The 26636-nt window shown below is 42.3% G+C and overlaps 1 protein-coding gene across 23 annotated transcripts in view; it reads right to left on the bottom strand.

The window, feature by feature from the left end:
* The window catches only part of LOC122557375 (teneurin-3), a 2612756-nt gene that overhangs the window by 721884 nt on the left and 1864236 nt on the right, over positions 1-26636 (bottom strand). For 22 of the 23 annotated variants that reach the window (XM_043705048.1, XM_043705023.1, XM_043705127.1 and 19 more), the window contains one exon: positions 8877-8993. The gene's annotated coding sequence lies outside the window, so the exon portion shown is untranslated. The remainder of the gene's footprint in view (positions 1-8876; positions 8994-26636) is intronic. The other variant, XM_043705040.1, reaches the window with a different exon arrangement.

Genomic DNA, 26636 nt, shown 5'->3' with positions numbered 1-26636 from the left:
TCCCTAAACCCCTCACTTTTTGACAGTAACATTTGCTTGTAAAAATTCAATTGGCCACATGAGTGTTTCTCTGGTAGTGGGAGAAAGAATAGAACCCTTTATTTTATTAGATTACTTACGGTGTGGAAACAGGCCCTTCGGCCCAACAAATCCACACTGACCCGCCAAAACACAACCCACCCAACACTACGGGCAATTTAGCATGGCCAATTCACCTAAGCTGCACATTTTTGAACTGTGGGAGGAAACCGGAGCACCTGGAGGAAACCCACGCAGACACAGGGAGAATGTGCAAACTCCACACAGTCACCTGAGGCGGGAATTGAACCCGGGTCTCTGGCGCTGTAAGGTAGCCGTGCTAACCCCTGTGCCACCGTGCCACCCACCGTGTATCTCCATGCATTCCATACTGAAGGAACCACATGCTTTGAAATTTACCTGCAGGGGATGCACTGGAACCAGTAGGATGTTGGATGTGGAGGTGCCATTGGAGAGAGGAGGGTATGTGCACCATTACATCAGTCCTGTCCACCCTTCATCTGCACCTATACTCGTGTTGCAGTTGGTTATGGCATACAGTTCAAACAGATGAAACCAGCTAGTGAACATGGCATGTTATGAACCAGATCAAATCCCCTCAAAATATATTAAGAAGATAGCCTAGACCCGAACCTTTCTTATTTTGAAGGTAAGCTTAAGGTGAGGTGTTCAGGCTGCAATTCGAATGGCCAAACAACAAGGCTTTATTTGTACACTATAATTAAAATACAGACAAAATAAAAATAGAATAATTGGCTGAGCTATAACTCTATTGAAATGTTGAACAAAATAATATATAAATTACTACCAATAAACATCCGATAAACACACCCTTGACAAAGGCAAATTCAGTAAAATATGTTATTTCTATTTCAGCAGTAGAAAGAGAATCCCAGCTTTTAGCTGTAACTGAGAGGGGAATAAACGCTCAAGACCCCAGCAACTGTTACTGAAAGCTAAAACCAAAACAAAATCCTGGTTCTGTGGGAACTTGACCCCACCCAATCAGGCTGCTTCTATTATTCCAACTTTAAAAAAAATCCAAGCCCTCACAAGCTGTTTACTTCATTGGCTTTGGAGCACATGCTCAATACTTCTGTCTATTCTTTCTTTATAAAAGGAAACAGGACAAAATACACCTCTTAAAGCCTATTGTCAAGGGCTCAAATGTATGTAAGGTGACAGAGACAGTAACACCTCCACTGAAGATTTGGGGAGAGATCCAGCAAAGATCAGATCCTGCAAATGTTGAGCTGGGAAAGGGTGTCACCAACAAAATGATACAAATGGAGCAAACTGTGTAAATCCCAGGGACTATTCACTCCCCTGTGTGAATGATGGAGGAGACCATCTATGCAACGTGTGGTATCATGTCTCTGGCTTAACATTACATTGCCTCTTCCACTGAGAGAGGTGACACTCAAGGGGAACCTCATTTTGCAGGTGACCAAGTGGTTGCAGGAGATCAACAGAGGCCTTCAAAATAAAAATCTCCCTTAAATATTTGTTGTTAACATTCTTTGTGGAATTAATTCAACAACTTCTAATGTACAAAGGCATAAAGCATTTACTAGCCCCTGAAATACAATCTCTAAAGGAAAGTCACCAGTATCGAAGGTTCAGTGATTAGCACAGCTGCGCTACGGACCCCAGTTCAATTCTACTCTCAGGTGATTTTCTGTGTGGAGTTTACAATATTGTCCCTGTGTCTGCATGGGTTTCCTCTTGGTGCTCCAGTTTCCTCCCACAATCCAAGGATGTGCAGATGAGGTGGATTGGCCAGGTTAAATCGCCCACAGTGTTCACAGATGAGTGGATTAGCCATGGGAAATGTGGGGTTACATGGATAAGTCAGGTGGTTGGGTCTGGGTGGGATGCTGTTTCGAGGGGTGGTGTGGACCTGATGAGCTGAATGGCCTGTTTCCACACTGTCGGGATTCCACAATTAATCAATTTGGGGAATAATACTGATCTTGTGAAGTCGAGGTCAAGGGACATCGCTACTATCGAGAAGAGGCTTTGATTTTATTTGCAAACTAAGTTGAAAGGCGCACTTGCACCAAAAACATACAAAGAGACTGCAATAGTATTGTCAGATCAAACTTCATTTCAAATCATTAGCTGAGGCCCATTTCTGGTGAGGTTAATATAGCATTCAAACACTTTGCAGCTCTTCCAATTTTATCAACATGTATTATTTCATCTCGGATACTTTCACAAAACATCAAAAGGAAAATATCAATGAGCAAAAGGATGTCAAAACCAATCACAATTCTTTGCAACAAGATTAATTTCTTTAACAGGATGATATATTTTTGTTAACATTGGGAAATAAGTGCAATGGAAAGGGTACAGGAGTGTGCCAAGACGTTGTAAGGAATGGAGATTTGTAGCAATGAGGGTGGAGTTGACAAACTGGGATGTTTTCTTTGGAACAGAGGAGGCTGCAGCAGAGATTTAATGTAGAGTTGAGAGCCCTGGATGGAATTGAGGGACAGAGCGGAGAGGTCGACAATCAGGGCAGCACGGTGGCTCAGTGGTTAGCCCCGCCTGTTTCTACACTGTGGGGATTCTATGAGAAGACAGCAGGGAGTTTCGGTAATAGGTGAGAGGATAACTGGGGAGATGAGGAGAAATTCTTTCACCCAAGGTGTGCTGAGGGTCGACGTTGTGGCAGAAATTGTCATCATGTTTACAAACTACTTGGGTATGGATTCAAAGAGCTCCAACTTTACAGTTCCAGAGATGGAAACTGGGATAAGTCTACATAACTCCTTTTTGGCCAGCGCAGAAATGATGGGTCAAATGGTCTCCTTCTGTGCTCAAGGTGAGAACATTGATACCAAGTGATAGCATCTGAAACAGCTTCTAGCAAGAAACACAAATCTGATAAAACATGAGCGTACCTGCATGAGCTCTCCTGAGAGCCCTCACTGCTCTTCCAGAGCTCTTCATATCAAAATGGCTGACCCATGGTGTGAGTGTGAACCATTGTTGTCACATTTTGATTCAGTTTAAGCAATCATTCCATTGATAAACTTATGAAATTCGTCGAGAAAATGATATTTTACTGAATCATCTGTTAATTCTTTGACTGAAAGAAGGCATAGGTAGCATACTGTGAGTTTGCACAAACTTGTTGAAGAGTGGTCTGAGGGCAGCAGTGGGTAAGGGCGGAGATAGAATGTTGTTCTGCCCACACTTAATCTCAGTCAATCCAGTGGCTTTAGGGACATAACATTCCAGCTATTTCCTGCCTTCCCTTAGCATCTACATGTACACTCCATTGGAACAGTGACAGAATAGGAACTGTGGCACCACAATTGCGCTATGCCACTTTCGATCCAGGCTCTGACTGAAGTCAATTAAATGGGAACAAGGCACCAAGTCTTCAATGACTGAGTCCTCACAAAACCATGAGAGAAGAAATTGGATTATTGAGGAAGATAATATTGCCTTCAACCCCCAAATCCCAAAGTTGTTTGTCTGCTTGTCCCCAGGTCCATACAATTTTATTTTCAATAATCTGCCCTACTAACTTATCACCAAGTAAAATAGAATATAAAATGTTGATGGGATAGCTATTTATTCATTTACTCTCATCTAATCCCATTCCCCTATCACTCCTAGGGCCTACACTGACTTCAGGTCAAGCAACATCTTAATTTGAAATTTCTCATCTTTGTTTTCAAGTTTCTCCATGGCCTGACTCCTCTAATTCTGGTCCCAATTAACATCCTGGATAATATTCAATTCATCCTGTCTCTTTATTTCACATTCTAATATTTCCTTCTGTGGCTTAGTGTCAAGTTCTGCTTCATAATGCTGCTGGAAGGTGCCCTGGGAGTTTTTCTTTTACTTTTTAAAGACACTAAATGAATACAAGTCATTGCTGTTGTGGCACTCCACATCCAGTTATTAGAAGGGAATTGGTGCAGCTGTCAAGAATTCAATGGACAGGTTTTGTGCCTTTTTACTAAATATCAGTGCGCTCTTCAATATAGGTGAATGTGCTCAATTGAACTGGCTTGACTGATCTCATTGGAGTAATGGTACAAACTCTGCAGTTGGCTGTTATGCCCCCAGTGTTGTTCAAAATGCCAGCAGTGCCACTCTTGATAGCTATCAAATGCCTCCTGCTGAAAAATGCATTCAGATAACTGTGTGAGGAGGTCACATTTGAGTGTTTACAGCGATATGCAGTGTGATTGACTAGCTGTGCACAGTAACCAGGGCTGACGTGTGGTTTTACAAACACGTGAGAAATGATTACTGTAATAAAACACCTTTGAGGGAGATGAAGCGGGTAGAAGGGGTAAGTTTCCTGCAGCTCTGTAGCCCAGTATGAGTCAGCACCTCTGGGAAACAGCAACTGAAGAAGACAAGACACAAGTTAATAGCTTTTTTTTACAAAACGTCAATACAGGACAAGCTATTACCAAATAAGATCAATGCAAAACTTTATTTTTATGCAGAGTAAGTGATACTCCTTGACACAGTATTCCTCCTTGCTCTCTCACACAAACTCACAGACAATGAACAAAAGAGACAGGCTCTTATTAATAAAGCCTTACTGATCGAGCTTCATCTCCCATCTAAACTTACATGTGTAATATTCAACACACACACAACTCAATGCTGCTCTCTACTCCCCAACCTGGATCCTTTGCTGATGGCTGCCTTTTATTTCCCCTCATTATCATCTAATTATTAAAACTGAACGTATGCACTCTTGAGATTAGAATGCGAGGTTTAGCACATACATACCACTTAAATGATGCAATCATTCTTTAATTGCTGCTAAATTTTTAATGTTGATTTCTCAGTACAAGAGTGTAGACCTTTAATATTTGTGGGTGGAAAGACGTTGGCTGGCCAAGGCTGAATCAAGTATTTGCGATAGCAAGCAGCAGATGGTGTTGATTAATAACAAAATTATGCATGATGTCATCCAAAAAAATGTGCGACCATAATTGTTTTATTAACAAAGGTAGCTTGGTATTTGTACAGGATCGAGAGGCATTGTGACTCATTATCTGATTTTTAATTAAAGCCAAGGACTATTTGAAATTAATCCTCAGAGTCCATATTTAGGAAAAGCTTCTCAGACCAAATGTTGAATTATATCAGCTCAGAATTAATGCATGCAGTGTTTTCTTTAATGTATTGACAGTGATAATTATTTTCAAACTCTACACTTCAATGTGATGAACCTTCAATTGGCTGGGCCGGGAATTGCGGTAGGATTCAAGCTATCACTCTTGCAGGAGACTAGCAGACCCCCTTCACCTCACTAAACTTCCCGACATCGACATGCCACCTCCAAATTAGCTAGAGAGGAAGATGTGCCCACCTTCAAGAGCCCCCACTGGGGAGTTCTCTAGCTGTCACTGCTACAAACCCTGTGTGGTCTTTACAGAGTCAACCAGAAGGAACTGTGTTCCGGGTATGCATTGTAAATGTTTTTGTGAATAACAGGGAGAGGCCCAGCAACAATGTGCATTTCATCAGATTGTGGGGAAGTGGAATGTCAAACTGAGGGTTAGGATGTTGCATTTTCAGTGAACCATTTGATACCTTGCTGGTAAGAACTGCCTAGTCAGTGTTTTCGGCTAATGTGTCTGGAAACACTGGTTTCCATATAAAAATGCTTCCACAAAAAGAATCAGCACCTCATCCTGTACTGCTTTTAATTAAACAATCTTCACTCTAGCGTACAATCGAATCTGCTACCAATTGTTCAAACAAGTGATCAGGTACATTAAACCATCAAACAGGTCTTCCAGCATCTTGGTGCATAAACATACTGGTCAGCAGATTACTGAGGCATAGAGACTACCCCCTAGCTATGGAGATCGATCTCTATTTGGTGCTGACTTGGCTAATTTCAGTTCTGACAAGACACAAATGCTTCACCACCCCTCGATTAGTATGGACAAATCAAATTAAAACAGCAGCTCACATCCCTGTTTTTGAACTCAGCAGTGATTCTGACTGGAGGAAATTTCAAATCTAGTTCTCTGCGTGATACTTTTCGAGCAAAGATTCACAAGAATGTCTCCAGGGATGAGGACCTTCAGGTACACAGATAAATTGGATAATCTGGAGCCGTTTTCCTCGAAGGAAGTAGTGAAACAATTTGGCAGAGGTGTACAAAGCCATAAAATTGTGGAAAGTGTAGGGAGAGAGTTACATTTCCATTGGCAGAAGGGTCAAGAACAAGGAGAGGCCAATTTGAAAGTGATGACACTAAGGAATTTGTTTTTGTGCAGTGAGTGGCTAGGTTCTGGAATGCCCTCAAATAAAAGCCAAATACTGAGCATGTCAGAAACCTGAATTAAAACAAAGTGCTGGAGAAACTCAGCAGGTCTGCCAGCATCTGTGGTGAGTGGAACAGAATTAACATTTTGAGTTCAATACAATTTTTCTTCAAAACTGGAGAAGAGTCACTGGACTTGAAACGTCAACTCTCTTTCTCTCTCCACAAATGCTGCCAGACCTGCTGAGTTTTATCCTGCATTTTCTGCTCTTTTCTCTGAAATACTTTGGCTGAGAGTGTGGTGGCGACCAGTTCAATTGTGACTTTCAAAACGGAATTGGATAACCATCTGGAGAGAGAAAAAGTCGAGGTCCACTGGGAAAACCTGGAGAGATGGGTCTGGGTGAGTTGCTCTAGCAGTGAGAAGCCCTGACTTGATGGCATCTTCTGTGTTTTAACCATTCTGTGATTGTACTCTTATATGTAGACTCAAGGTAAGGACAGATCAACAAGGATCTAATGCCCTCCATTTACACATAGCCTGATAATACTCAGAAACTCAAACAAAGAATGATCACTTGCTTGGTGTGGGTATGTGGAACTGCGGTTCACCAGTTATCACCACCAGCAGTACAAGAGCGAACGAACAAGGCCAGATCATCAGAATTGAAAAGGGGTTCTAGTTAAAGATGCATTGAATATCTTGTACTGTTAACAACACAATGAATGCAGCTCAGTTCATTCTAATCACACTATTGAACCTGTGTGTGTCTATTACCAAGTTAATAAACTGAAACCCCCGAAATAAATCACAGTGCTTGTTTTTAATTATAGCCATACAGACAGCCCTTTGTGGAACAGGATGAGAGCAACCAGATCAAAAACGTGTCTGGTACAGCCACTTCACCATCACCCAAGCACACAGGCCAGCTCAATGACAAGTCCATTAATCAGCATACCTTTGCACGTTAACTGTTTCCTCCAAAGCTGAACTGCCTCGAAAGACTTTACACTGCACACTGTCTGTGTTCTAGCACTGGGCACGATGGGGGGAAATGAATGATTTTTATCAAGCAAGGCAAAAGCAAAGTCAAGAGGGGTTCAGACAGTGTAGGTAGGGAGAAACTGTTCCCAGGGGCAGACAGGCTGAGAACCAGATGACAGATCTTCAGAACTGCATGTCAAAAGAGGCAAATGAAACATGTCTGCCATTGTAAACACACCATCGTGTTCCCTGACCTACATCTCTGTCTCAGGCTTGCTGCAGTGCTTCAGTGAAGCTTAGCACAAGTTAGAAGAACAGCATCTCATTTTCCGCGTGGGGACCCCGCAGCCTTCAGGACTCAATATCGAGTTCAATAATTTTCAGGCCTAGGTCCTGCGCCCTTTCTCTACCTCTGTACCCCTGGCCCTTACCATCACATGGGCTGCTTTTACACAGCTAAACCATTTTTGCTTTCTCATTGTCCCAATTGTCAGATTTTCCTTTTCCTTGGCAGATTATCAAGTTTCCCTTTGTCTGCCTGACTTTTTCTCTCTCTGTCTCCAGCTACTCGCTCATTCGTCCCTGCCTCCCAACCACCTGTCATTAGCATAAATACCACCATATTGCCCAGCTGCTATCAGTTCTGAAAAAAAGTCAGACTGGACTCAAAATATCAATCCTGCTTTCTCTCCACAGATGCTGCCAGACCTGCCGGGTTTCTTTAGCAATTTCAGATTTCCAGCATCTGCAGCTCTTTGTTTTCTGCTATAGTGATGATAACTTGTTTAGGCAGTGAGTTTTAATCATATGGAATGCACTAACTGAGAGTGTGGTGAAGACGGAGTAGATTATGGATTGCAAAAGGGAATTGAATAGGAACCTGAAGAGAAAAAAACAGTGCATGGCTTTGGGGAAAGGGTCAGGGTGTGGGATGAGCTGAATTCCTTGTTGTCATGGACACAACAGACAAAATGGCCTCCATTTGTGCTGTAACCACTGTGGGACATCAGAAAGCCTTGTCACAGAAATGGCGAGGCATCTTAGAATTACAGAAATTAAAGCACAGGAGGTGGCTGTAGGAGCTGAGTGAAAAGAGTCTGCATAGGCGTGACGGGCTGAATGGCCTCCCTCCATCTGTGAATATCTATTATCGAATGCTTGTAACTCTTATTCAGGACCGCCTTGAAAGAAAATGGGAAAATTAGTTTTCAAGAAAATTTAGCATGTAACTAAGAAATGTTGCCCTCGGTCAACTGAAAACCATGAAGCACATGCAAACCATTCTTCAGGTAGTACTGACAAGGAGTTAGTGATCCAGGAATCAAGTTGCCTAACAACATCATTAACTAGCTGACAGCAGTTCTAACAATGGCTTGACCTGAAGTGTTAACTTACCTGCTATTTTCACAGATGCTGACCATCTCCAGCACTTCCAGTCTTCCAGCATTTTCAATCTTTAGTTCACTTTTTGCTGACAACAGTCAATGATTTTCGTACAAACCCGTGCTGATGCTTCATTGTTTGGAGGGATGTAATGTACAACATTTATTCCTATGCAGAATTTCCAGAGAATTAAATCAAGCTGGTGCCTACCTTACTGGAAGAGGCTGTGGAGCAGCCTTGCTGGCTGTTCAGTTGGGCGTGTTTTCCTGACCAACTAGTTCACTCCTCTTGCAGGTCCACTGGGTTTGTCCTTCAGTCTCAGGCTGCCTGTCGAGTACATTAAGAATTAAAATTGACGACTAATGGTAAATTGTTTACTTTCCTATTTTGGTTATTCTACCCATAATCATTGATGTTGTTCAAATTCCTAAGGAAGTCAAAAGATCGTAACATACAGGAACAGACTTGGGCCATTCAGCCCATAGAGGCTGCTCTGCCATTCAATCATGGCTGATATGCTTCTTGACCCCATTCTCCTGCTTTCTCCCTGTAACACGTGATCACCTCACCAATCAAGAACCTATCTGCCTCTGTCTTAAGTACACTCAATAACTTGGCCTCCTCAGCCTTCTGCTCCAATGAGTTCAACAGATTCACCACAGATTAGAAGATCCTTGACACTACACCTTTCATTTTTACATATCATTGAACAGTAACAATGACTGCATAGACAGAAACCTATATCAATGGCACTGACTCTAGTCGCATTTCTTTCATTCCAATTCCCTGCCTTGTAATTTTACATTTGTCTTTTAATGTTGCATCTCGTAGCTGCTCACTCGCTCACTCAATTATCTCCTTTCATGGGTTCTTGCAGTATCCATGCCTTGTCTTGCCTTGCTATGTGCTGCCATACTGTGCCATGCCTAGGTAAAAACAATGACTGCAGATGCTGGAAACCACATTCTGGATTAGAGGTGCTGGAAAAGCACAGCAGTTCAGGCAGCATCCGAGGAGCAGTAAAATCGACTTTTCGGGCAAAAACCCTTCATTCATTAGGAATGCCTGTCATAGCTTGAAGTCTATTGGTACTGCTCAGACACAGAAAGGCAGCTTGGCATTTGTGATCTAACCTGGGAGGTGTTGGGAGTGGCATCTTACTGAATGGCGCAGCAATCTATAAGGATACAGCATGTGCCAGCTGCCTGTGTGGCTGGCCTACTTGTTTATTAACCTGAATGGTGAAGTTGAGAAGTTGGTGGAAGATAGTTCTAAATTCAGAAGAGGGTGGGTGCGGTTCCTGCCTGGTAGTGGACCCAGAACAGTCACTCATAGTCAGTCATCCCCTGAGGGGACACACACACGCACACACACACACACACACACCTCGGCAATGGCAACGGCCAATCTTGTGCGGTCATCACAAGCTGTCAGGGGAATAGCATATTGTCAGCCAGGTGGGGCCTGGTCATGTGAAGGATCTGTTTTGTCAACCTGCTAACGGTCTCAAACAAAGGTCACAGTCTGTGGAGTCTGTGTGTTGATCGGTGAGGGAGGGTGTATCGGGGCTTACGGGGCAAATAGGGACGAATGGCTAAAAGGGCTTGGAACAGTCAAGATTGGAGGGAAATAGTGCAAGCCTGAAATGAGAAGCAGGATGGTGACGTACTGAAAGAGAAGGTTTAAGGGGGTCACGTGGAGCAGCATTGGAAGGTATGGTCGGCTAACTGGGAATAGTTTATGGGCAGTCACCACTACCATGGGCTCCTGGGTGGAAAACAATCAAGTTACCACTTCCTGGAGGTTTGCGCCCATCGCCCTAGCAGCTGCCATGGCTCCTATATTGTGGAGCATGTTCGTGTACCTGGTGCATCTGGTGGTCCACATGCCTCACAAGGCTGTCACTGGGGAACAAGGGCTACTCACGGTGACCATGGCTCATGACACCACTGTCCGACCCGCTGAAGACGTGGAGCCAGATATAGTGCCAACCATGCACTGAGGAGCAGCATGGTGGAGAAGTGTGAAGGGTTGCTGAAGATATAATTCTGCTGCTTGGACAAGTTTGAGAGAGCACTCCAGTTCCGTCCATACAGAGTGTGGTGCAACATGCTCTGCTTAACTGGTACAGGCAATGAGCTGATGTGCTGGACGGTGAAGAGCTGGAAGCAGTGTTCCAAGGGACAGGACATTGAGGAGGAGGAAGTTCTCCTTTTCCATCACAGATCTCTCCTGCGTCAGGCGCTCCAAGCCAAACAGGACCTCAATGCCACCCAGTTCCTGTCGGTGGGAGTGGGGGGCAATGTAAAATAGCCATTGGGCATTGCACCAGAATTTGTGAAGGAGATCTACAGCCTCTATTCATTCAGTTTATTTATCTTTTGCTGACTGTAAATAAAAGCTCATCTTTGGAACGGTCTGACTGCTTGCCTGTATGAGGTGCTCCCCTACTGGACAATGACAAGATGCAGGACTACAGTGAACACAGGGAACAGAGTAGCAGTGACACAGAGAGAGGGTTTCGTCGGGATGTATCTAAGGACAGGTGACCTATGTGGCCTGCTGGTTAAACAGTGACTTGGGTGAGAGAATGGGCTCGTACGTAGATGGGAGTGTTAGCCACCTTGGTTATGAGCCATGAGCAGTCCAGCCTTGTGGTTACTTTGCCATTATATAGCTGGTAAGGAGCACTGGTGGACTACCTACACTCGTTCAGAGTCGAAAATCAGGTGAGGGGGCATCACATGGGTATCTAATGGGGTGTGTTTAGTAAGATGCGGTAGGAGATCTCACTACGACTTGCTTAGAGAAACCATCCATGAAATTGAACAAAACTGGCAACCAAGACAGAATGCAAAATTCAATTGAACAAATTTTTGAGGCTACAGGCAGCTTTGTACTGGGCTGACCCCATGCAGGGTAATTTGGTGACATATATTGTTCATTTCCTTCACTTCATTTTGCTACCAATATCAAAGACTTTTATTTTCCAGAGAAAAACTGAAGAATTTGAAGGCATTTGGATATGTGTTACGGTCCATGAAAGTGGCAGGGTTAACAACTTCTTAATTCCAAGGAATTAATATACTCAACACTTCCAAAGCAAAGATTATTTTCATAAAAGCAAACTGACCTACGGTGAATCTCCAGTATATTTTGTTTTTGGCTCAGATATGTCGCTTTTTCCTTTTAATTTATTTTCACAACAGCACAGAAAAATGTATTTTTCAAACAGGCAAGATTTCAATAATACAATTATTCACTTCAGAAATAACTTTGAACCATGTATTATACAGCAGAACAGAGATAAGTAAGAAAGAAGAGTGTAAAATAAGGATCACAAAATTCAAAAGCAAAGGGAAAGACTCATCGCTGATCCACTAACATCTGTTTCTTAGCTCCTCAGAACCAATGTTAATGTGTAGCCATTCCACACTTGAATAACTCAAGGATGGAAAACAATGTATTTATGTACCGTCGTTCATGATCTCAAAATGTCCCAAACTGAGGTTTTCTTGACTTTTCAAATGTTGGAAACAATGACAACTAATGTACATAATTCACAAAGTATTTTTTTATTGGTGTTGACTAATGGGTACATATTGACGAGGACACTGAAAAAAACCCGGTACAGATCCACTTGGTTGAGCTGACAGCTTAATCATTGAATCCCTACAGTGCTACAGCAGGCCATTCAGCCCATTGAGTCCACACCGACCCTCCAAACAGCATCCGCCCAGATCCATCCCACCCCTGTAGCCTTGTACTTCCCATAGCTAATTGATTGAGCCTGCACACCCCTGGACACTGTAGGCAATTTAGCAGAGCCAATCCACCCATCTTTGGACTGCTGGAGAAAACCAGAGCACCCAGAGGAAACCCATGCAGACACGGGGAGAATGTGTAAACTCCACACAGACATTCGCCCGAGGGTGGAATCAAACCCGAATCCCTGGTACTATAAGGCAGCAGTGTTAACCACTGAGCCACCACATCACCCCCTGTGATGGTGCATCAAAATCCAGTCCTAATGGCAGTGGTGTTGGGATATGTTTGCAACGTTTCTGGCAGCACACGAGTCTCTGTATCCCTGCATTTTGTGTGAAACTGATAGTGAATAGCAGGCAGCCATGATCTCTAGAGCCTGGGAGCATCATAGCTACTCGGTACCAATCAAGTTACTGCCTCAACTGAAGTCAGTGAAGGCAACACAAACCAGTAATCCAATCTAGGATCCTCCAGCTCTGCAATGTACTGGGGTGAGAGACTGAAAAAATGGGAAGATGGATGGAATGATTTATGAAAGGGAAATTATGTTGGATAAACCTGTTGGAGTTTTTAGACAAGGGGTCACCAATAGATGTGGTAGATTGAGATTTTCAGAAGACCTTCCAATAGGATTCCTCACAAATAATTGGTGAACAGAATTAGAATGCAAGGGATTAGGTTGTATATTGATTCACTCAACGTTTGGGAAGTTGGTAGTTTTAGGCTGTGCCTGAACAGTATATTTTTGGTGCCTTTGCTCTGTTTTATGAAGTGTACCTATCCCTTTGAATACACCCATGTGGGGCAACCCTCTTAAACAAAATCTACTGACACAAATCTACGGGGGCATGGATTGTGAAACAGAGGAAGTCACTAACAAGCCGCCGTGACAAACCCCACCTGGTAAATGCAGGAGCTTTGAAATATCATGGCAAGACTGGCCCTTGCCTCAATGGGTTTAGGCGACGCCAGAGGAAACTTGTCAATCCAATCTTCACCAGCAGGGTCTCAGCTCAAATCCCTTATGATTAGATTAGATTTTAGATTACATTACAGTGTGGAAACAGGCCCTTCGGCCCAACAAGTCCACACCGACCCGCCGAAGCGCAACCCACCCATATCTCTACATTTACCCCTTACCTAACACTACGGGCAATTTAGCATGGCCAATTCACCTGACCTGCACATCTTTGGACTGTGGGAGGAAACCGGAGCACCCGGAGGAAACCCACGCAGACACAGGGAGAACGTGCAAACTCCACACAGTCAGTCGCCTGAGGCAGGAATTGAACCCGGGTCTCAGGCGCTGTGAGGCAGCAGTGCTAACCACTGTGCCACCGTGGTGTTGGGGAGAATGACAAACAATGCTGCACATGGTGGGCAAGTGCTTCCTCTGCAGATTAAGTACCAGAGTGATCAATGTAAGCTTAGCAAACGAGAAGGCTATCAATTGACTTTGAGGATTTGCATTTACTTGATAAATAAATCCAGCCACTGCCTAGAAAAATCTGTTAGGATCCTGAGTCTTAAATACCCAACAGTCAACATGTTTTGTTATGCTTTCTGGTGAAATAAAATGAAGCCCCTCATAATATCCATATACATTAATGCGCTATACATGATTGTGCATATGCCTGAATGATCATTTATATGTCAAATTACACTTTTAAAAAATTAATCTAATCAAGTCTGTAACCTTTCCGATTTCAATTATTTTATTATTTCTACTGTTGTAGTGAAACCTTTGGGATCCCAGAATGGTTAGATTTAACATGACCTTGCGCTGGTTCTCTGTGAGACCTACTTCGCTTGTTCGAGAAAACTGTCCAATGATTTTTGGCAAAGTAGCACATATTTTATCAGTAATTCAAAATTATTTTGAAATATTCAGGGAAAAGAGATACGAATAATGTCAGCAACTCCCCATCCTACTGCTGAGCTGATTTACAGCTAAAATTGAAAATGGCTGCTCTGCCTTTGTAATCTACTCCATTATTCCCATGATTCCTCCTCATGGTTTCATAGCTGATGTAAGAGTTGGGAAGATTTATGGTCTGCAACAATAAAGAGAAAAATACACAGATAGGTGATTGCCCAACTCACCCCCTTCTTGAACTTGCTGCATTTTGAGCTTTCTTGACTTTGAATTCAAAACAGAGAGCTTTGAACATGATCAATTCATCAGGAAAGGCAATTTTCTGCAATTGGCCATAATCTTAAAGCAGAACTAAACCATTTTGGTGCAAATTCAGAATGCAGCTATTCCTCACAAAGCACAGAGAAATCCTTCCTCCAAAATGCTCTGGTAACTGGCTCAACTGATAATCAGCAGCTTTTTTCATTCGTTACAGATATTACAGGAAATACAGAAAACGCAAGTAAATGAAATTATTAATGAGCCAGTCACAACTTCACTGAATGGCAAAAAAGGCTTGAGGCATTGAATAACCTCTTCCTAATATGTTTGCTTTAAATTTATTTTTCATTAGTTGAAATTTCTGGCTCTGACTACATCCCGACTTACCTAATTAATATTTGATGAGATCCCTCCTTGTCACCTTTATGTGCACAACACAGATAGGCACTGCTTGCACCAACTGCTCTAGTCAGCATTTAGGCGACACACAACCCTCCTCCCACTCACTTTTATCGAACCTTACAATATATCTTTCTCCCCTGTATGTTTATCTACCTTTCTTCTTCAATGCACATGTGCCTAGGGGCTCGGCTCCACCTTTTGGTAGTTTGCATAAATTTACCAGTTTTCTTTAACTTTTCCTAAAGTTTTCTTTAATTCTTTATTGGATGTATTACCTCATATTGTTGCACCGGGATCGACAGCGTATTTGTCATGTTACTTCGACAGGGAATCTAGAAATCTGGATCATTGATCAAGGGAACGTGAGTTCAAAGTCGACCAGAGCAGCTGGGGAATTTAAATCTAGTTCATTAAATAATTTAGAAAAGCTAGAGTCAGTAATTCTGTATAACTGCTGAACTGTTGTTAAATACCAACCCATTGCTTCATTCATTTCCGTTCGGGAAGAAAATCTGTCATTTATGCCTGATGTAGGCCTATGTGATTTCACATCCTGATGTGGTTGCCTTTTATCTACTCTCTGAAATGGTCCCAGCAACTCATTGGTTGTCAAGAGGCAGCTCACCACTATCTTCTCATTGGCAATTAGAATGGGTGATAAATGCTTATCATGCTTTAATTGTCCACAATAAATAAAATAAAAAGACTTCTCGTTTTGTGTTCACCAATAGTTTATCAATATCTTCCTGCATTTTGCTGCACTCTTCCTTTATGTTTACCACACTCCCAATCTGGAATGGTCTGCTAATTTTGCAAATGGACTCACAATTCCCAAATCCAGTTTTTATAAGTTGTGAAGAACAAGAATTGACTGGATAGACTAACGTTCCCCAGCCATACTGCTTAAAGAAAACTTTCCTCATGCGGCTCAGTGTCAAATTTTGTTGCGTCATACCTCTAGGAAGCACCTTGGACTGTTTTGTTACATTAAAGATTCGGACAAAAAGCTGTGTGTTTGTTGTTTTGATCATCTTTTGGCTGTGATCTTAAGCTGAGACTCCCTCTGCCACTTCAGATGGTGGCAAAAGATTTTGAGGCACTATCTTATAGACCTACAGGAATGTTCTCCACTATGTCCTGGCCAAACATTATCCATCCTTCAACTGAAACAGATTCACTGACTGATATCCCATTGCTCTTTGTGGGATCTTTTGCACAAGCTGATTGCTGTACTTCCTACAATACAGCAATAAACACACAGCTTTATGAGCTGTAGAACAGTGTCGAACGTCCCGAGTCACGAAAGGTCCTACAGAAATGCAAGTTCTCTCTTTTCTTATCACTGCCTGTAAGGAAAGTGCCCTTGCAGTCCTATATGTTAACACAGCACACGTTAATCTGGATCCAAATTTTTCATTTCTTTAATGCTGGAACCGCAAGCAGTGCATTGTGCTCAGTCTCCCGCAGACAAACCTCTGAGTGAACAAGTAGGAAACTTATGAAGCATGAGCCAAACAATGATTGTGAGCACAGCTCATTGCCACCCGCGCAATGCCCCCAACCCCCACCTCAGACCTCCCAAGTAGTAAATTAAGCACAGCAAATTTGTATTGGATATTTATGCAAAGGCAGTGGCTTGATTCTTCCTGAAAGTATTAATAAGCAAAGTATCTCCTAATTTTGAGAAGGTCCCATTTCTGCCTATCAGCCAGCAGCCTCAGCTTTGTACAAACACTGAGCCCATTGATGGCAGACTTTTATGGACATCTTTGTCTGGGATAATATTTTGCTGCCGAGAAGTGAGTAGTTTTTATTTGAGAGACCCTTTCTTGAGTCAAGTTCACCAGGAGTGAATTGATCCATAAATGATAAGGGTGCGTAAGCCCCATCAATCTTCCTTGTGGTCTTGCCACAGTTGGCAGAGGGCTTTTGTTACAAAGGTGCCAACTGCTACCCTCAAGTTATTCCATTGTAAAATGAAACTGTGCTGTCTTTAACAGAATAGAGGGCGCTTCTAACTTGAATTCCCGAGCGATTGGACTTATATTTCACATATAGACACAGCGATGACACTGAGGCTAATGAGAGTTGAATCTGACCTTGCAGGTCTATCTAGCCAATGAATCATTTGTGCAAAGCATACGTCTTTAATATGGAAGATTTTTTTTAACTGTGTATTTTGCTTCTATGTGGGTCTTGTCTTTTTAGCAGTAACAGCCTGGGGTCTGCAGTTCTTTATTGTTGAAAGGAAAAGTCGAACATTTGTTTAAAAAAGCACTGTGTTCTCCAGCTTGTGAGTGGCAGAATCACATTATTAGATACTGTTAACAAGCAGTGCCCAAGGCATCGTGTTCTTTTTTAAGTATCTATTGAGAAAGAGTGATTTTTGAGCGTGGCCCAGTGCACTGGGTTCTAACGTTGCACTAAGAATAATTGTGTTTATATCACATGCAGACATATATGAAATCAACATTACAATACATGCAATGAAAAAACTGCCTTCAATTATCTCCCATTTTACAAGGCAGAAAGATTTAGTGAACTTCAAATTGGTTGCTGAAATTGTTCTTGCAGTGTTTACGATTTTCAGCCAAAACCTCCAGTCAAAAATACAGATATGTGCAGCATTTTTATTACACAGGTCCCTTATGCTGCTTTTAAAAGCATATCATTGTTTTACAGGAGACTGTTTTCAAAACCGGAAAGAAATAAAAGTTTAAAAATCCCACAAGTTGACTGCCCTGTTATGTGTGAGATTTCGTTACATTCAGCACATGCTGACTGCTTGCCCCTTTGAAGGCTTGGACTTATTTTCTTTACATTCCTACTCACTTGTCTTGCAGTGGTTCTGTTAGATCTCATGAAATCCATCACAACATTACAATGCAACTTCCGGTTAACTTATACCCTAGTCGTGTTGGAAAAGAAAGGTTGATTGGGTTCCCTACGTCTCCCACCACCACCCTACACACTCACTGCTTTGTATAATAAACAATTGAGCTATAACTACTCTACCACAGAGATTGTCGTGGATGCCTCTTTAACCTCTTCCACGAGCTGTACGGTTGCTAAGAAAATTGTGATAATGGATTTTTGAGAGACAGTGACAATTAAGGGTGTTAGGCTGTATGAAGCTGCTTTTATTTACTGCCCATGGGGTGTTTGCTGAATCAAACGGTTGCTGAGATGCAGATCTTGCCCAGCCTGAGGCCTCACCAGTGGAGACCTGCTGGATCGAACGACTTGGCCAACTAGTTCCATTGCTAGCCTGGCACCTTGCCACCAGCTAAAAAGAATCATTTCTTTTCCTTTATTTTTCCACAGGTTATGGGCTTTAATGGTTACAGGAATACTACTGGACTCACAAACCTTCTTAACATTCGTCTGTATCTGTGTCTTTGTTTTGCCGCTGTTTACCTATTATTTACTTATCTATGCTATTTAACTCTGTGATCTGCCTGTATTGCTCGCAAAACAAAGCTTTTCACGGTGCCTCGGTACGCGTGACAATAAATTCAATTCAGTTCTCTTCAATCCAGGCCAGCATTTGTTGCCCATCGATAATTGCCCTTGGAGAAAGTGGCTTGCAATGTCACTTCAGAAGGCACATGAGGGTCAGCACCTTACGGTGAATCTGGAGTCACTTGAAGGCTAGACCAGGCATGATGGCATCAATGGGCATTTGTTAACACGGCGGGTTATTGCAACTACCAATGGTACAGAGAACAACTTCCCATTCCAGAAATTCCACCAGCGGTTTTCATGGGATTTGAACCTATATCCCAAAAACCGTTTTTCTGGTTTTCTGAATGGGAAATCATGTTTAATCAATTTACTGGAGTTCGTTGACAAACAACTATGTACTGTGGAAGGGGTGGTTAGTTCGTTTGCCAATGACATGCATGTTGGTGGAATTGTGGATAGTGTGGAGGGCTGTCGTAGGTTGCAACGAGACATTGACAAGATGCAGAACTGGGCTGTTAAGTGGCATACGGAATTCAACCTGGAAAAGTGTGAAGTCATGCACTTTGGAAGATTGAATTTGAATGCAGATTACAGGGTTAAAGGCAGGATTCTTGGCAGTATGGAGGAACAGAAGGATCTTGGGAACCATGTGCATAGATCCCTCAAAGTTGCCACCCAGGATAGTAGGCTTGTTAAGAAGGCAGATGGTGTGTTGGCTTTCATTAGCAGAGGGATTGAGTTTCAGAGCTGCAAGGTAATCCTGCAGATCTATAGAGCCCTAGTTAGACCACACTTGGAATATTGTGTTCAGTTCTGGTCGCCTCATTCTAAGAAGGACATGGAAGCTTTAGAAAGGGTGCAGAGGAGATTTACCCGGATGCTGCCTGGACAGGACGGCATGTCTTATGAAGAATGGTTGAGGGTCTAGGGCGTTTCTCATTGGAGTGAAGAAGAATGAGAGGTGACTTGATTGAGGTGTACAAGATGTTGAGAGGCATAGATACAGTGGATAGCTAGAGACATTTCCTGATGACAGAAACATCTTTCAAGAGGGGGCATAACTTTAAGGTGATTTGAGGAAGGTTTCGGGGAGATGTCAGAGTTAGGTTCTTTACTCAGGGAGTGGTGGGTGTGTGGAATGCACTGCCAGCAGTGGGAGTAGAATCAGGTACAATAGGGACATTCAAGGGACTCTTGGAATAGGCACGTGGAAGTTAGTAAAATGAAGTCTGTATAGGTTAGTCTGATCTTAGAGTAGGATAGAAGGTTGGCATAACATCGAGGGCTGAAAGGCCTGTGCTTTTCTGGACTGTTCTATGTTCTATGTACTACAATGAGCTTTCCATAAGGCATTTGATAACATGACATAGTAAAGACTGTTACAGAAAATAAAGGCCACAGTGTGGGACATGATAAAAAGGTAGAAACTAGGTGCAGGAGTAGGCCATTCAGCCCTTTAAGCCTGCACCACTATTCAGTATGAGCATGGATAATGATGCAATTTCAGTATCAAACTCCCGCTTTCTTGCCATATCCACTGATCCCTTTTGCCGCAAGGGTGGGTGTGGACTGGTTGAGCCGAAGGGCCTGTTTCCACACTGTAGGGAATCTAATCTAATCTGGCCCTGACAGCTTTCTGTGGGAGAGAATTCCACAGGTTCACAACTCTCTGAGTGAAGAAATTCTTCCTCATCTCAGTGATTGGCATGGATAGAAGATTGCCTTGTTAACAGAAAACACAAAGCAGGTATAAAGAGGATCATTTTAATTGGAAAGATGCACCAAGTAGTGTATCACAGGAATCAATTCACCTTTTCGCAATTTATACTAATGACTTCGAGGATGGGGTGAAAAGTATGGCAGCTAAATTTACTAATGACATAAAGTTTGGAATGAAGGTAAATTGTGAAGACTGAGGAGGCTGCAAAGGGATATACACAGGTTAAGTGATTGAGAAAAAACCTGGCAAATGTAGTATAATGCGGGAAAATGTGAAATTCCCCATTTTGTCGGGAAGAGTGTAAACAAACCACATTATTTAAATGATGAGAGATTGCAGAGTCTCTGAGATGCAGAAGGATTCAGCTGTCCTACTGCATGAATCATAGTGTTCAAGTACAACAAGCGAGTAGGCAAACTAACAAGTTGTTATTGTTTATTGCAAGTGGACTTGAATACAAAAGTAGGGAGGTTATGCTTCAATTATACAGGTAAAACCATGCCTGGAGGTTTGTCTACAGTTTTGGTCTTGTTATTTAAATTCAGATATAAATTCATTAGAAGCAGTTTAGAGAAGATTTATTTGACTAATACATGGAATAGGAGAAAGTGAGGTCTGCAGAAGTGAGCCCTTCCTGAAGAAGGGCTAATGCCCGAAACGTCGATTCTCCTGTTCCCGAGATGCTGCCTGACCTGCTGCGCTTTTCCAGCAACACATTTCCATCTCTAATACATGGAATAGGCAGGTTGCCTTATGAGGAAATATTGAACAGGCTAGGGTTGTATCTGCTGGAGTTGAGAAAAATAAATGGTGACTTGATTGACTTGAAAAGACCTTGAGGGAACTTGATAGGATGGCTGTGGTGAGGATGTTTCCTCTTCTGGGCATCACTGTGTATAAAAAAGGTCACCCATTTTAGACAGAGAAGGAAGAATTTTTTTTTCTTAGAGGGCCATAAGTTTTTACGACTCTTTCTCAAGGCAGTGGAAGGTGAGTCTTTGAATATTCTTAAGGTAAATGTACATGGATTCTTGGTTTGCAAGAGGTTGAAAGGTTTGCAAGGATAAGCAGTAGTTGTTACAAACTGACCAGCTGGAGTCTTATGAAATGGCCAAATGACATGCTCCTGCTTCACATGCATGTGTTGGTAGGTATATTCACTTTACTACTACAGTGACAGTCCCACCCTGTCACCAACTTCCCAGTTTGCCTCGGGAGGTGATGTAAACATCATGTACAGGTGACATACAGTACAACTTCGATTATCTGAATGAGCTGGGCGGGCAGTATTTTGTTCAGATAATTGATCTTTTGGATAATCGATCTGATCACAGCCAAGTGGGAATTTATGAGTGCTGTTATGTGAACATTTCTTGGTTATCCGTAATGCATGCCATAATGCTGTTTAACCGATAACTAATCTGTCGTAAACAAGCGGTAATTTTAGTGACGGTTATCGAACATTTCCCGGTTATCTGGCAATGCACGCCATGATGCCGTTTAACTGATAACTGAATGCTGAGTTGCCTAATGCTCTTTTTACGGGACCTTGGAGTCTTGCTCGGATAATCCAAAATTTGGATAATTGATGTTCGGGTATTCGAAGTTATACTGTACACAAGCAGTTGTAAGTCTTGACCGCCAGGTTATTTTCTACATCGCAACAGTGATCAAACTTGAAGAGTAGTCTGTTGGTTGTAAAAGGATTTGGGACATCTCGAAGTTCTGAAAGGTGCTATAAAAATGCTAGTTCTTTCTGTCTCCTTTATTCAGGAGTTGTGTGCAGCATTATTTAATTCAGGTTGTTCAGCTGAAATTGAGCTTGTCCGAAATTCTGCTTCTCTTGTTCTAACTCTCACCGACAGTTTGCCACACATCAGCCCTCTCTGCTCCTTAGTAACTTCAAAGTTCTTTTCCATGTATTCAAATCTGATTCAAATCAGCTCCCCAATGAAGGAGCATTGCTGCAAAAGCTAGTACTTCCAAATAAACCTGTTGGACTATAACCATGTGTTGTGTGATTTTTAACTTTGCAAAAGGGAGGACTGCAGATGCTGGAAACCAGAGTTTAGATTAGAGTGGTGCTGGAAAAGTACAGCAGGTCAGGCAGCTTCCGAGGAGCAGGATTGTCCACCCCAATCCAAAACCTGCACCTCCACATCATCAAATCCAAGCATCTCTCCACGGCTTCGTACTTCTCCTTCTCTGTAGTCTCCTCCAGCTCTACAACCTATTAAGAATTCTGCATTCCTCTAACGTGGACCTCCTGCTCATTCCCAGTTTTGGCTTTTCCTCTACTTTGGAGGCCTCACCTCCAGTTGCCCAGATCTGAACTGAGGACTCCCTTCCAAAACTCACCATCTTGCTCTGTCTCTCATCTCCTTTGAAGCCCTGCTTAAAATCTATATATTAAAACTTTCGGTTATCTCTCCTGAAATCCTACATGGCTTGATGTGATATTTTGTTTCATATGTTACTGACAAAGCACTTTGAGCCATTTTATTATCGTATCAGTGAAATTTAAATGGAAGTTGCCATTCTCAAAATCATCACATTCAGGAGAGAGAGAGAGAAACAAGATTGTGTGACTTTATTTTTATGCAAATGACTTTTGTATTATACTGAGTTGAATTGTGCACCGCCATACCAAGTGAGGCAACATTCATTGTAAGTCTAATGAAGACTTGGTAAAGAAAAGGCTTTGTTCAGAGTTCTTTGTTACTTCAATATTTGGAGGTTTTACTGATGATCAAAGTGTTCCTGCCCTCTTGCGAAACAAGCAGCATATGGAGAGGGCATGTTTGCATCCTGAATCCTCAAACGGTGAAGGGGAGCTGAAGCGCATCGAAAGCTTATGTTGCACAAACGACTGAGGCACCGAACTATTGCAAGCTGACAAAAAGCAATACAGCAGCTTTCCTCTCCCATTCATCCTCAACACACTGCTCTTTACCTCGTTTTTCTCCCCCCTTTCACCCATAAATCACGCACATCTGAAAGACTTGCGCACCATCAACTTCACTGTGACTTTCTTTCCATTAGCTTATCCTTTAACTGTTAACCACTACTGGAAGTTCTGCGCCACTTCTCTTTTAATCAACCTGTTCAGAGATTATTACACACCTCTGGAACTTGAACCCAGGTCTGCCTTTCAGGGGAAGGGACACTACCTCTGCACCACAAGAGCCCTTTCTGTACCACTGAATTGTTTTTTTATTAACCCATATTTCCATGTTATTGCACCTCTCTAGTACAGGTGGGATTTGAACCCGGGTCTCTCGGTCCAGGCTACGCAGTTCAGGCTGATGCAAATCAGCTGTAAATTGAGAGAACAAATGGACCAGCTCATTTGCGAATCTGCAAAGCCAGGGCCTGCAGAGTTTGAGAGAAGGCAGGCAGCAGACAAGCCCCCGCACCTGGCTTTTAGCGACCACCAGGGGAATACATGAGAGCACTAAAAGCAGTCAAAACATTCTGCCAGATTTCGGTGCAGGGCCTTATCATACCCATATCAGTGCTGGAAATTGTTGGGAAAGTTTGTTTTACTTCAAATCTGAACCGAATTTAGTGCAGTTCACAGACACTACCGTGTAAATGTAGACGCTTTTCGAAAAACAAACACCCTGAATGTTCTTCATGCTGGAGTTTCCATTCAATGCCTCGAGGCTAAAAGAAAGCTTCCAAAAAATCCTTTGGTGTCACATTATATCCCATGTACTTCACCTATTTTCTATTACAGTTGATTGTCAGAGACTCCCTGGTTTCTGCAGTGACGTTAATGCTAATAAATAGCACAATAAACCTTTCTTTAACTGGCAGAACTTGGATGAGCCAATTTCAAACAGGAGATAGAAATTTCTCTTAACACACAGCATTCCAGGTACCAGCCATTCCCCAGAAAAGATTAAGTCAACTGAAATGGCGCACAGGAGAGTGGTGGCTGAATCCATTTTGTTTATTTTACATTTTCGCCCAAACTCAAAATGATCATGAGTCAGTGCAACAGTCAATCTGACATTACAGGTGAGATTTGATGTGATAGAGCAATAGAGACATACAGCGAGAAAACAGACTTCTCGGTTCAACTCATCCATGCCAACCAAATATCCTAAATTAATCTAATCCCTTTGCTTGCATTTGGTCCATATCTCTCTAAACCCTTCCTATTCATATACCCATCCAGTATGTGATGGGTATACATTTTAAATGTTATATTTGTACCCACCTCCACCACCTCCTCTGGCAGCTCATTCTACACACGCACCACCCTTTGCGCAAAAATGTTGCCCTGAGGTCCCCTTTAAATCTATCCCCTCTCACCTTGAACTGACGCCATCTAGTTTTGGACTCCCCTGGCCTGTGGAAAAGACCTTGACTATTCACCTATCCATGTCCTCAGAAGAATTGAAAGCAATGTTTCCTTTCCAGTTGGTCATGACCATATTTCTATTCACATAGAATACAAAAAACACAAGCCATTGAGCTCAAACTGCCCACACTGGTGTTGACTTTTGATGTGAAATTTTAAAAAGGCTTGCATTTATATAATACCATGCATGACATCCCAATAAACTCCATCATCCTGTGTGCCTGTCTGATTCCAGGGCCCTTTACTACCTCTTCTTCAAGCAATGTTAACACAGCCACTGGTGTCATTTCTAACCCTGGTACCACATGACGTAGCTTTTGTAGAAAAGATTGTTACTCCTCTCCTAAACTGCTTAGATCTAATCTCTTATCTACGTCCCTTTAGATTAGGCCTCTGACAAATGGATGCAGAGCCACAGTCTAAATATTGAACATTGATGAGAGTGAGATTATATCCAGAATTATTAACTGGATGGAGGAAACTGTACACATTAAATCACTGCCATCAATGCTGCCATCTGTTGACTCCCTTTCATTGTTTGATCCAACATTGCCTATCTGATGGGGGTCATACTGAAGGAATGTGTTTCAAGGGAGTCAAACATACAAACATCAGAATCCGGGATCAGTACCGTCACTGATGTGAACAGACATAGGAACAGTTGCCAGATTATTCCGACATTGTGATCTCTCTTTGCAAAGGTATCATTGGCTGTAGAATGCACACTGTAATTGGTAAGAGTATTACAATTCCAACAAGACAACTAAAAATAGATCATGCTGTATGAAGACAAGTTGAATTTTATAGCCTTTTCTGTCATTTTCAAGTCAAAATGTTTTCTGAGATACTTTTGCAAATTTCAAGCATAAAGCATATGCTTGCAAAATCACAGCAAAAATCCTGTAACTGAAGGTGGATCACACCAATCTTAAAGCGTGCACAAGGTGGAAGCATTTCCAGCTCAGTGACAGATGCAGCAGAAAGACTACAGGAAACAATAAAGTAGGAAGCAAGATTCCAAGATTAAACTCTAAAATAAAATCAGAGCACTACAGATGCTGGAATCTTAAATAAAAAGCAGAAAATGTCAGAGAAACACAGCAGGTCTGGTACCATCTGCAGAGAAAGAAAAGCAGAGTTATGTTTGAGTCCGAAATGACTGCTGTGAAGAAGTGTCAGTTTGGACTCCAAGCATTAACTGTTTCTCCACAGATGCTGTCAGTCTTGCTGAGTTTCTCCAGCACCTTCTGTTTCTATCCAAGATTAAGCTCTTTAGTGCTACGAAATATATCAAAATGCAACAACGGCTATGCTGAGGATTGCTAATTCCTCCAGGAAGCATATGTGTACAAAAACACTGAAAAAAAATTGTGCTTTATATTATTCGAAGCCAGAGTTTGCAGAGGGATTGTGTCAGCTCCAGATCCAAAGCAATTTACAGGCAGGCGTGGCAGACCTCAACAGGAAAATTCAACCTATCGCATTGTAGTTCTACATCCTTGACATCACAAAAGAGGTTGCAACATTGGTTCAATATGGCTGCAGGACAATGTTCCTCGACAGCAAGTTTGGTTTGGAGTGAACAAAATGCGGCATTTCCAATCAGATTCTGATCCACCAGCGCGAACACTTGCTATCAGGTTGTACACAATCTGCTCTTTATTACTAACGACACGGCTTTAAAACTTGGCTTCACATCAGTAGCCAATAACTCATTGCATAAGACCAGGACTCAGTGACCCACAAACATGGATCATCAATCATGAGGGACTCGCTCGTATATGGCTGTAACTGATTTCCGACATTACTGTCTGTGAACTCGGCTCAACACTTTTTTTAAGTGGATGCACTGGGCAGGTACGTTAGATGAGACGGAGTAGAGTTCGATTTTATGCTAGCTGACAACTGCGTCCTAATGGCAGGATTTTTTTTTAACAATGAAAACCCAAATCTCTTTTCGAATCTGAGAGAGAAAGGGCAACGGTTACTGTTTTCAAATGCTTTCTCCACTTGTGGCACTGCTGCAGAAATGGGTAGCATACTGCCACACTCCTTCTTAGAACACAGGGGTGAAAGGGAGCAGCCACTGAGCTGCAGGCTGGCTGACCC

Source organism: Chiloscyllium plagiosum, chromosome 2 (assembly GCF_004010195.1).
Source record: "Chiloscyllium plagiosum isolate BGI_BamShark_2017 chromosome 2, ASM401019v2, whole genome shotgun sequence".
In the NCBI taxonomy this organism is placed as follows: Eukaryota; Metazoa; Chordata; class Chondrichthyes; order Orectolobiformes; family Hemiscylliidae; genus Chiloscyllium; species Chiloscyllium plagiosum.
This window is presented reverse-complemented; position numbering and strand designations above follow the sequence as displayed.